The 9262-nt window shown below is 45.0% G+C and overlaps 1 protein-coding gene across 1 annotated transcript in view; it reads left to right on the top strand.

Annotated features, from left to right (window-relative positions):
* The first annotated feature begins 1254 nt into the window (after positions 1-1254).
* ELOVL1 (ELOVL fatty acid elongase 1) overlaps positions 1255-9262 on the top strand; it is a 13659-nt gene continuing 5651 nt past the window's right edge. The window contains exon 1 of the mRNA XM_008582272.1: positions 1255-1273. The gene's annotated coding sequence lies outside the window, so the exon portion shown is untranslated. The remainder of the gene's footprint in view (positions 1274-9262) is intronic.

The raw sequence follows: 9262 nt of genomic DNA on the forward strand, positions 1-9262 counted from the left end.
ACCCTCGGTGCTGCTCCCGCACCTCGCTCAGCCAGTGAGCGGCCGGTCTGTATGTGGGATCCGAACCCTCGGCGGGAGCGCCGCCGCGCTTCCCAAGCGGCGCACTGCTACAGTGTGCCACCGGGCCGGCCCCTGTGACCTCCATTTTTATGTGCATAATTTAAACAAGTTTTATTTTCAACACAGACCTCTTTGCTGAGCTGCAGATTCCCGTTGGGCATTTCTACCTATGTGATCAACAGGTACTTCTGGTTCTGAATATCTAGATCCAATCTTCCTTCACACCTGTTTCTCTTCTAATTTTCCTAGGCATGACCTAAGCCAGGAATATGGAAGCCATGCTAAACTATTCCTCCTCTGTGTCCTTCTCCCCATACCCGATCTGATGCCACATACTATCAATTCTGTCTCTCTAATATCCATCCCTCCTGCCCTGCAGTTTAGGCTCTGGGCCTCTGTCACTAAAAATATTGTTCAGACTCCCTATCTCCACTCCTGCCCACCCTAATTCATCTTTGAAAAAGCTGCCAGATCTTTCTGAACTGCAGATCTGATCACATTACTCCCCTTATTAAAATCCTTTCAATAGTCTGCTCCCCATGTTTCTCAAACTGGGATCCATATACTTGGTAGGTTGGTGGAGCAGTATGCCAGGCATATTGAAAGTCACAGGATAAAATCATCCTGGAATGTTCATTTTATTTAAGGGTTAGTAATGTAAAACAGATAATGCAAATTTAGCATGCATGCATTATTAAGAGAAAACAGACTTCAAAAAATTCCTACTATTCTGAATTCTCTAGGGATATTTATTTACTCTTTTTGGCCATTACATTTACTTCATTGGAAAAATTTGAAAAATAGCTCAAACATCCTGGAAAGACAAATAAGATTATGTGTGATCTAGCCCCCCCCCCCCTTTTTTTGGCTGCTGGCCAATGGTGCGGGAATCTGCTGAACCCTTGACCTTGGTGTTATAACACCACACTCTAGCCAACTGAGCTAACTGGCCAGCCCTCTGATTTATCTTCTATACTGTCTTGCCACCCACTCAACTGCTAAGTCAAAAAAACTGCTTGCAGTTTCCTCATATAACAGGCTCTTTCAGACCTCCATTACTTTATTCCCTCTATTCCCTCTGCACAGAACACTTTGCCCTATCATTCTGTCGGATGAATACCCAATCATCTTTCAAAATTCAGCTCATGAGTCACCCCTCTGTGAAGCTTTTCAACAACCTAGCCTGTCCACAACTCAACACCACTCCCACCAGGTAAGGTCAATTACCTCCTCTTTTATGCTCCACATTTAAACTTTGTACACACTTATTCTAGTTCCTGCTGCACTCTGTTGTCCCCCTTGTTCAAGCACCCTGAACTGTCAAGAGTTTGAATCTGAGTTCTTCCACCTGAGAACTATATTTGGCAAGATAATGTGTGTCTGGCATATGACAACATCTGGCCCATCATAAACACTATAAATGGCAGTGTTACTATTATTATTATTACTGTTATGACTTATTTGACTTTGGAGAGGTAGTATAAAATAATATTTTGCTTAAAAGAACAGGTTCCAGTGCCAGACTGCATGGGTTCAAATCCTAGCCATGCCATTTACTAATTGTGTGGCCTTGGGCAAGCTAGTTTACCTCTCTTTGCCTCTGTTTCCTTATTTCTGGGGATAATCATAATGTGGTTATTTCATAGGGTTGTTATGAGGTTTAAATGGGTTAATACATATAAAGTGCTTAGAATAGTACCTGACAATAGTAGAAGCTACCCCAGGATAGCATCTAGAAATCTGCTCTCAGTAATTGTTGCATGAATTATTGACCAGTCCCTCTAAGAGGTTATAACCTCTCCTTCCCTCTGTAGCTCCCTGTGCTCATGTCTCAGGACCTCAGCCTTAGGAGACACTTTGTGTGTACATTTCATACCTCATGGTAACTTCTTAGTAACTAGTGCAGAACAGGCACTGGAACATTTTTAGATTGGATTTCCTGACACAATAAGCCAGTGTTGAATCTAGTTTTGTGGATTTTATTTCTCCCACTTAGTTGTTGCCTATACTCTTCCATTAAGCCCCACTTTGGTTTTAAATTGTATCATTTTGATTTGAGACCAAATGACAAGCTCCCTCACCTGAAATATTTTTTGTCATCCCTTCTAAACTGTATGTCTTCCCCGTCCAAACTACTCAGTTCCACAGTCTTCCTACAGGGTCCTTCCTAAAGAGGGCCCTTCACCACGCATAGATTTTTCTCTGTGCAGTGGTAATGAATTCTTGCCTCATTTGTCTATGTTTGCTTGGTCTGACCTCAGGTCTTCATGGGTGGCTGTGTATAACTACTGGGAATCAAAACCAGAGCTCCTTGGGCCCACTCTTGCCTCTCTTCCCTTCACACTCGCCACCAGTCCTTCAGACCTTGTTTTGTCAAAGCATTCTCCACCATCCTTGCCACTTTGCTATAAGTGCTCTTGGCTGTAGCCAAAGGAAATGCCTGGGAGTCAGGTGCTGCCTCGTGCCTGCTTGGAATGTCTCTCTCTTTTTCCTGCTCCAGTGCACCTGGTGAACAATTCATCCTTTCAGTTTAAGTGTCACTTATTCCTGTAAAGTGTTTACCACCTCCTCCCCTGTACACTTGACCATTCTTAAACTGTACCTCTCCTGTACTCTTTACACACCTCTATTACAGTACCCAAAATTCTACTGCAGTTTATTTATTTACAAGTTCAAATCCTGGCCTGGACACTTATCCATTGTATGAACTTAGGAAAGTTACCTCACTTCCAGGAACCTCAGTTTCCACCTCTGTAAAATGTGATTATAGTATCATCCTCAAAGGGTACCTTCAACTGAGCATATTTAAAATTCAATTTAAAACTTTAAGTAGCTCTTAGTTTTCTACAAAGTCCAAGCTTCTTAGTCAGGTATACAAGACACTTCAGGCAAATAGTCAGCACTCAAATGATAACTGTTATTCTCCTCTCCTTCTAATCTCTCATGAGCAATCTCATTTTTATCTGTTGATATATTAGACTGTTTTGATTGCAACACATTACAATTAAACTAGCTTAACCAAAAGCAAGAAAAGGAGGCCTAATTTTATTTGGGTTATGAGGAGGGCTTTAGATGGGCTCAGGGGCTCAAATGTTGTATGGGCTCTCTGCTCTGCATTTCTCTACTCTACATTATTATAGCTCAGCTCGTGGAAGGACTCTCGTTTTGCTTGGATTATGTGCCATTAGGAGCTTGGATATGGGGGTGGTGGGTGTGAGGAGAACACCAAGATTAATGAGCCAGTGGAGTTGGGGAGGAATTCCTTAAAGGAGATGAAAGCAGGGGGATGGGAAAGCGTGTTAATACAGCCAAAACTAGAGCAACCACAGTTTACTTTGTGTGGTTTCACCTCTATACGGAAAATCCTCAGATTTTTCTCTCAAGCCCCGTCCTTTACCCTGAATTTACAGTACTGTGTTTTAGATTTCCTACTGAATGTGCCATCTTACCTCAAACTCAGGATGTCCTATCATTTTCTCCATCCTGCTGCACCTGAGTTATCAGACTTCACAACCTGCTGTCAGTTCTGGGTCCTCTGCTCTCTTCCCTCTTCTTCTTTCCCACTGCCATCGCTCTAAGTCATGCCTTCACTGCATCACACCTGTGCCTCTGAACTGGCACCCAGCTGATTGCTCTCCCTTCCTCTTGATAGTATATCTTACTGTTGCCAGGTTTGTGTTTTTAAAGCACAGTGGGGATTATGTCAAAGCTGTACTCAGAAATCTTCAGGAAAATCCCAATACAAACTAAACTCACTTTTTTTTCTCCCTATCCTTTAGCTAAACTGAATCCCTTGCAATTCCTTCCTCCTGTCCTGTGCTTTCCTACATCCATTTCTTTGTCCATGCTTTTTCCTCAAGCCTGAAATGTCTGTGTTGCTTCCACCTTACTTGCAATGTGACCTTGAGTAAACCCTTCAACCTCTCTGACCTTTCTTTTCATCTGTTAGGAGGTGATAATAGGAGAGCTGGCTGGTTAGCTTAGTTGGTTAGAGCGTGGTGTTATAACACCAAGGTCAAGGGTTCAGGGTTCAGATCCCCATACCGGCCAGCCACCTATTCCCGCCCCCCACTCCCCCAAAAAAGAGGTAATAGTAGTACTTACCTTACCGGATTGAGCTGTAACAGCATATGGAAAGTAACTGGCCCTATGCTTGCCAGAGAAAGTACTGAATAGAATAGTAAACTTCTCTTTTGGCCCTTTTCACATATCTCTCAGATCTTGCTAACTCTATTTTCTCCATCCTGATAGCCTCCCCTGGTTTGTTCCCTAACAAAAAGCCTCCCCTTTTCTTTCTCTAGAGCTCTTCCTGTAGGTTATATCACACCTCTTTCCCTCTTCCTCAATTTCTTTAGTTCAGTTCAGTGAAAACTGAATGATATCCATAGTGTGTTGGCACTGGCTACCCACTGAGGGATCAGACCTTGTGCCTGAACTTTCAGGGGTCCAGGCAAACCCTCAAATTCCAAATGATATGATGAATGTTTGCATGCAGTCTCTCTCCTGCCAGCCAGATGTCTTTCCAGCCCCACTTCCTTCAGCCAAGGTCCCAGCCTGCTTAGGAAGAGGATACCAGCTAGCTGGCTGAGGCCCAGGGACATACAGAATGATTAACTGGCAAACCTTTCACCCTCCTCTTTGCTGTCCTATCCTCAGGGGCTCAACTCTCCCCTCAGCTCCTCTGTGTGGGTACTGTGTAGAAAGTACCCTTTGTCCTTTACAGGATAGGGAAGGGAGAAGCTTGACACAGCCCCCAGGAAGCTGCTTCTGTCTCCACCTGCCACTCCTATTGCCCCTCACCCCAGACCCTAGTTCCTATTGTTCATAGCCAATTCCCCCATGGCTCTCATACACTCCTCCACTGCTCCACTCGCAAACATGCAGGCATACCTTTTCCTGTTTTTTCCTCACTGCCATTCTTACTCTCTGATCTGCTTCTTAATTTTTGTGCCAAAACATATAAAGCCTCAATCAATCATGGGAATAGAGTTGTTAGAGTTCATACAGATGGTGGTTTTCAGGTTAAACTCTTGGAGAAACTACATCAGTGGTTTATCTTCTTGGGAAAGGATGGAGAAGGGCCCCTTAGAGAGCAGTGAGGGAGGAGTGAGTCATCAGGGTGGGACCCAGGGAAAGTCATCACCTCACTTCCCATTAGTCAGCAAGGCTCCATAAAGGAGTGGAATTTTAGCTGTTGGACTGGGTATTCTTTTCCGACTATACCTGGCCTTCATCCTTATCAAGACTGTGAGTTCCTTGACCCTTCTGTTTCTCCAATTTATCAGCCCACTCCTGGTTTAGTTTTCTTTCTACTCAACCTTTACTGAATCTTCTCACCTGCAAGGCCTTCCACCTAGCTTCCCTGCAGATCTCGAGTGGTCCCATTTCTGCTCTCCTGCCTCGCACTTACTAAGCTCTGCTGGAGAACATCACACAGCCTTCTAAACTGGTGTCACCCTTCTTGGTCTTCCACTCAGTGGGGCCTTCGGCTCTGCGCACCAAGCCTTCCCAGCACCCCACCATCAGCTGCTCCAGACTTTCCACTTCCCTAAAACTCCTTATCCTACCACCCCCTCATGCTCAGTGAATACCTCCCCTTAAGATTAAAGGAAAAAATAGACTCCTTTAGATGAAAACTCCCTCAGTTTCCTCCCAATGTACTGACATATTTCCTCTTTATTTCCATACATTTCAGCCTGTGAGGTGTTCTCCTAAGCCAGAGGCTAATCTCTCCATGTGTATGATGGATCCCATTGTTTCCTTCCACACTGCATATAAACATGCTCCAGTCTCTTGCCATTAAAAACAACCATTAGAATCAATCTGGAGATGAGGGCTGGCCAGTTAGCTCACTTGGTAGTGTGATGCTCATAACACCAAGGTCAAGGGCTCAGATCCCCGTACCAGCTAGCTGCCAAAAAAAAAAAAAAAACAATCTGGAGGTGAGAGCCAGGCACTGATATTTTAAAAGCTCTCCAGGTGATTCTATTGTGCAGCCAGGGCTGAAAAATATAAACAGAATAAAATCCAAAACTCTTTTTTTTTGTCTTTTTTCGTGACCGGTAACGGGATCGCAACCCTCAGTGTCGCACCCGCACCGTGCTCAACCAATGAGCGGACCTGTCTCTATATGGGATCCGAACCCTCGGTGGGAGCGCCGCCCTCTACAGAGTGCACCACCGGGCCGGCCCAAAATCCAAAACTCTTACTGTGGCATACAAGGCTCTTCACAAACTGACTTCTGCCTCCTTTCCTGCCCTTATGCATACGGCCTCTGATCTGCAGCCATACCAAACCTGCCACATCTCTTGCTTCTTGCCTTCACATACATACTTCCCTCTGCCTGGATTGCCTTTCCCTGCCTTCTAAAGAGTCCTTTATTGCTCAGCTTAGGTGTCATTTCTGTGAAGCTTTCAAGAACTAACCCCCACACTAGGTTAAGCTGACCCCCCAACCCCCTGTGCTTTCATAACCCTTTGGGTTTATTTCTATGGGAACACTCACTACATGCTACTCTGATTGTTCATTTATATGCCTATCTTCTCCACTAGACTGTGAGTGTTTCATAAGAACCTCAGGGCCATCAGAAGCCATTTGGTAGATCCTGGGGCTAGGTGGCTGATATCAAATAGTCATGTGCCATATAATGATGTTTCAGCCAACAAGAGACTGTGTGTATGACAGTGGTCAGAGCAATAGGCCATACCATCTAGGTTTATGTATGTATAATCTATGATGTTTGCACAATGACAAAATTACCTAGCGACGTATTTCTCAGAACACACTTAACAGTAGTTAAGTGACACATGAGTGTATTTGAGGACACTTTCTCCCAAGATCGGGGCAAAAGCTGAACAAAGAAAGCATCTTTGAGCATGTTCATTCATGTAGTCAGGCAGCACTTATGAAGGCTTGCCATGGTCACTTACCAATGTGGTCCAGGTGAATAAATGCATAGTTGAACTTCCCTATCACTACTGTGTTTGGCCTCTGGGACAGTTTTATCATCTATCATAGTCTGCTTTGTTCATCTCTAGTGAACTCTCATGATGGACACTTAGTCCAAAACCTCTCAATAGTGCTCTTAGAACAGTGCTTTTGCACAGTGTTTGGGAAATATTTGTTAAATGATCATGGATCTACATACAAGTATGTACTTTATTGATATACCTTATTGGGGTGCTTCTCCACCTTGTCTATTGGATTGAGACAGAAACTGTGCTAAGCACTTTACATGGATTATCTCCTTCAATCTTCACAATCCTGAGATAGGTACTATTATTGTTCCAATTTCATAGAGGTTTAGCAACTTACACAAGGTCACACAGGTACTATTTGGAACATTTAAACTCAGGCCTTTGGAGTCAGGTGAGACCCCAAAGTCACTAGAATATACCTGGAAAATATTAGGCTCTCAATAAATATTTATTGACTCAATGAATACAGCTCATAAGGGAAGTGAAGAGCCTTCTGAATTCTTATTTTCCTCCCCACTTGAATCTGGGTCCCTCGACCTCTCTTTCCTTTCTCACATTGTCCCTCCCATTCACTCTAACAATCACTCAACAAACACTATTTATGGAGGGTCAATTGAGTGTTGGACAGTGGACCAGATGGTAGAGATACAGAAGTGACTAAAACATGGCCCCTGCTTATAGTTGGGGGATGTAGATAAGTAGATAATTACATTGCAGTAAGATTGTGGAAGCAAGAGGAGGGAGTGACATACTGCCTAGGAGACCTGACTGTAACTAGTGCTAAGCCAGGGGGCAAGTCTTCGGGGTTGGGGAGTATGAATGATGCATCCTTGGGTAATGGTTATTAGCACACTGGGTGTGGCCCAGGAGACTGACTCAGGTAGAATGAGAGGACCAGGTAGGGACCAGATCAGGTAGGGCCTTAGTGTATGATATTAAGTTTGAGCTTTTTGGTTTGTTTTTTTTTGACAGCTGGCCAGTATGGGGATCCAAACCTGTGACCTTGGTGTTATAAGGCTGTGCTGTAACCAACTGAACTATCTGGCCAGCCTCTCATACTTTTTGAATAGTTGAATTCTTCTGCCATTTCCTTTCAAGGGCAGGTACTAATGGGCTGGGTCATAGCTGTACTTTGGCTGACCTCTTACTTCAATTCTAGGACTAAACTTCCACATAGCCACATCCTACCATTTTTGAACATATTATTTCTCCCAACCACCACCTCTTCTGAATTCTCTAATTCTGTCCACATTTACACCATCCAATCTTACAAGCAGTTACTGGATCACATTATGCAAAGCACTGTTCCAGGAGCTGCTGGAGATACAGACTTCACTAAAACCTCGTCCTTGCCCCCAACAGTTCAGTCTAGTTGCTAAGTATGTGGAGGTGGGGGCTGGGTAGTACAGAATAGACAACTAAATACATATAGATAGTTCAAACACCTTGAGGAAATCTCCACATTGTCTGCCTCCTCCAATCCCATCAGTCTCCAAACCTTCTTAGGACAGGCTGTTGTCTCTCACCTGGGCTCCCTCTAGTACCTTCATCACACTGGCTGCCAGAGTGAAGTGACTGAGCTAGACTGAAAACAACATGAGTGCAGGACGGTGTCGCTAGCGCTTAACACAGCCTCGCACATTGTAGGTGGTCAATAAATGTTTGATGAATGAATGATACAATCCCAATTATAGCCGCCTCAAAATCTTCATTGCTTCTCCTCTGCATCTAGAATGAAAATCAAACCACCCCATTTACCCATGAAGACCTATTACATTCAGCCACAGCCAGCTTCACTTCCCTTTCTCCCCTTTTCCCTTTCACTACCTTGAAGGCCAGTTTAGCCAATGATTCAGTCTTGCCCCAGGCCACCTGTATTTTCCCAGCTCCATTCCAGGAAATCCGGTCTGCATGTCCTAATGCTAGGGCTCATCCAAGTTTATAGGCTCGTAGAGAAGGCCTCCATGGCCAGCTGCTCCCTCCCGCTAAGACCTCCCTGCCACACAAGTCAGCCCTAAGCACACGGAGCCCGCCTCCCGCCCGCCCCTCGGCTCACCCTGCTGGAGAGGCAGCTCTCTGAGGGAAGGGCTGAGTCCTAAGCTGGGCCGGCCGCCCACACAGCGAGTGTGGGTCGTGCTGGTGGACCAATCCCCAGGGGGCCGCGATGAGGCCACCGGGGGCCGGCCGTCTGGCAGACGCGGCGCGCCGCGCGGCGGCCAGGCCCA

The sequence above is a fragment of the Galeopterus variegatus genome, unplaced genomic scaffold (genome assembly GCF_000696425.1).
Source record: "Galeopterus variegatus unplaced genomic scaffold, G_variegatus-3.0.2 Scaffold2555, whole genome shotgun sequence".
Classification (NCBI taxonomy): Eukaryota; Metazoa; Chordata; class Mammalia; order Dermoptera; family Cynocephalidae; genus Galeopterus; species Galeopterus variegatus.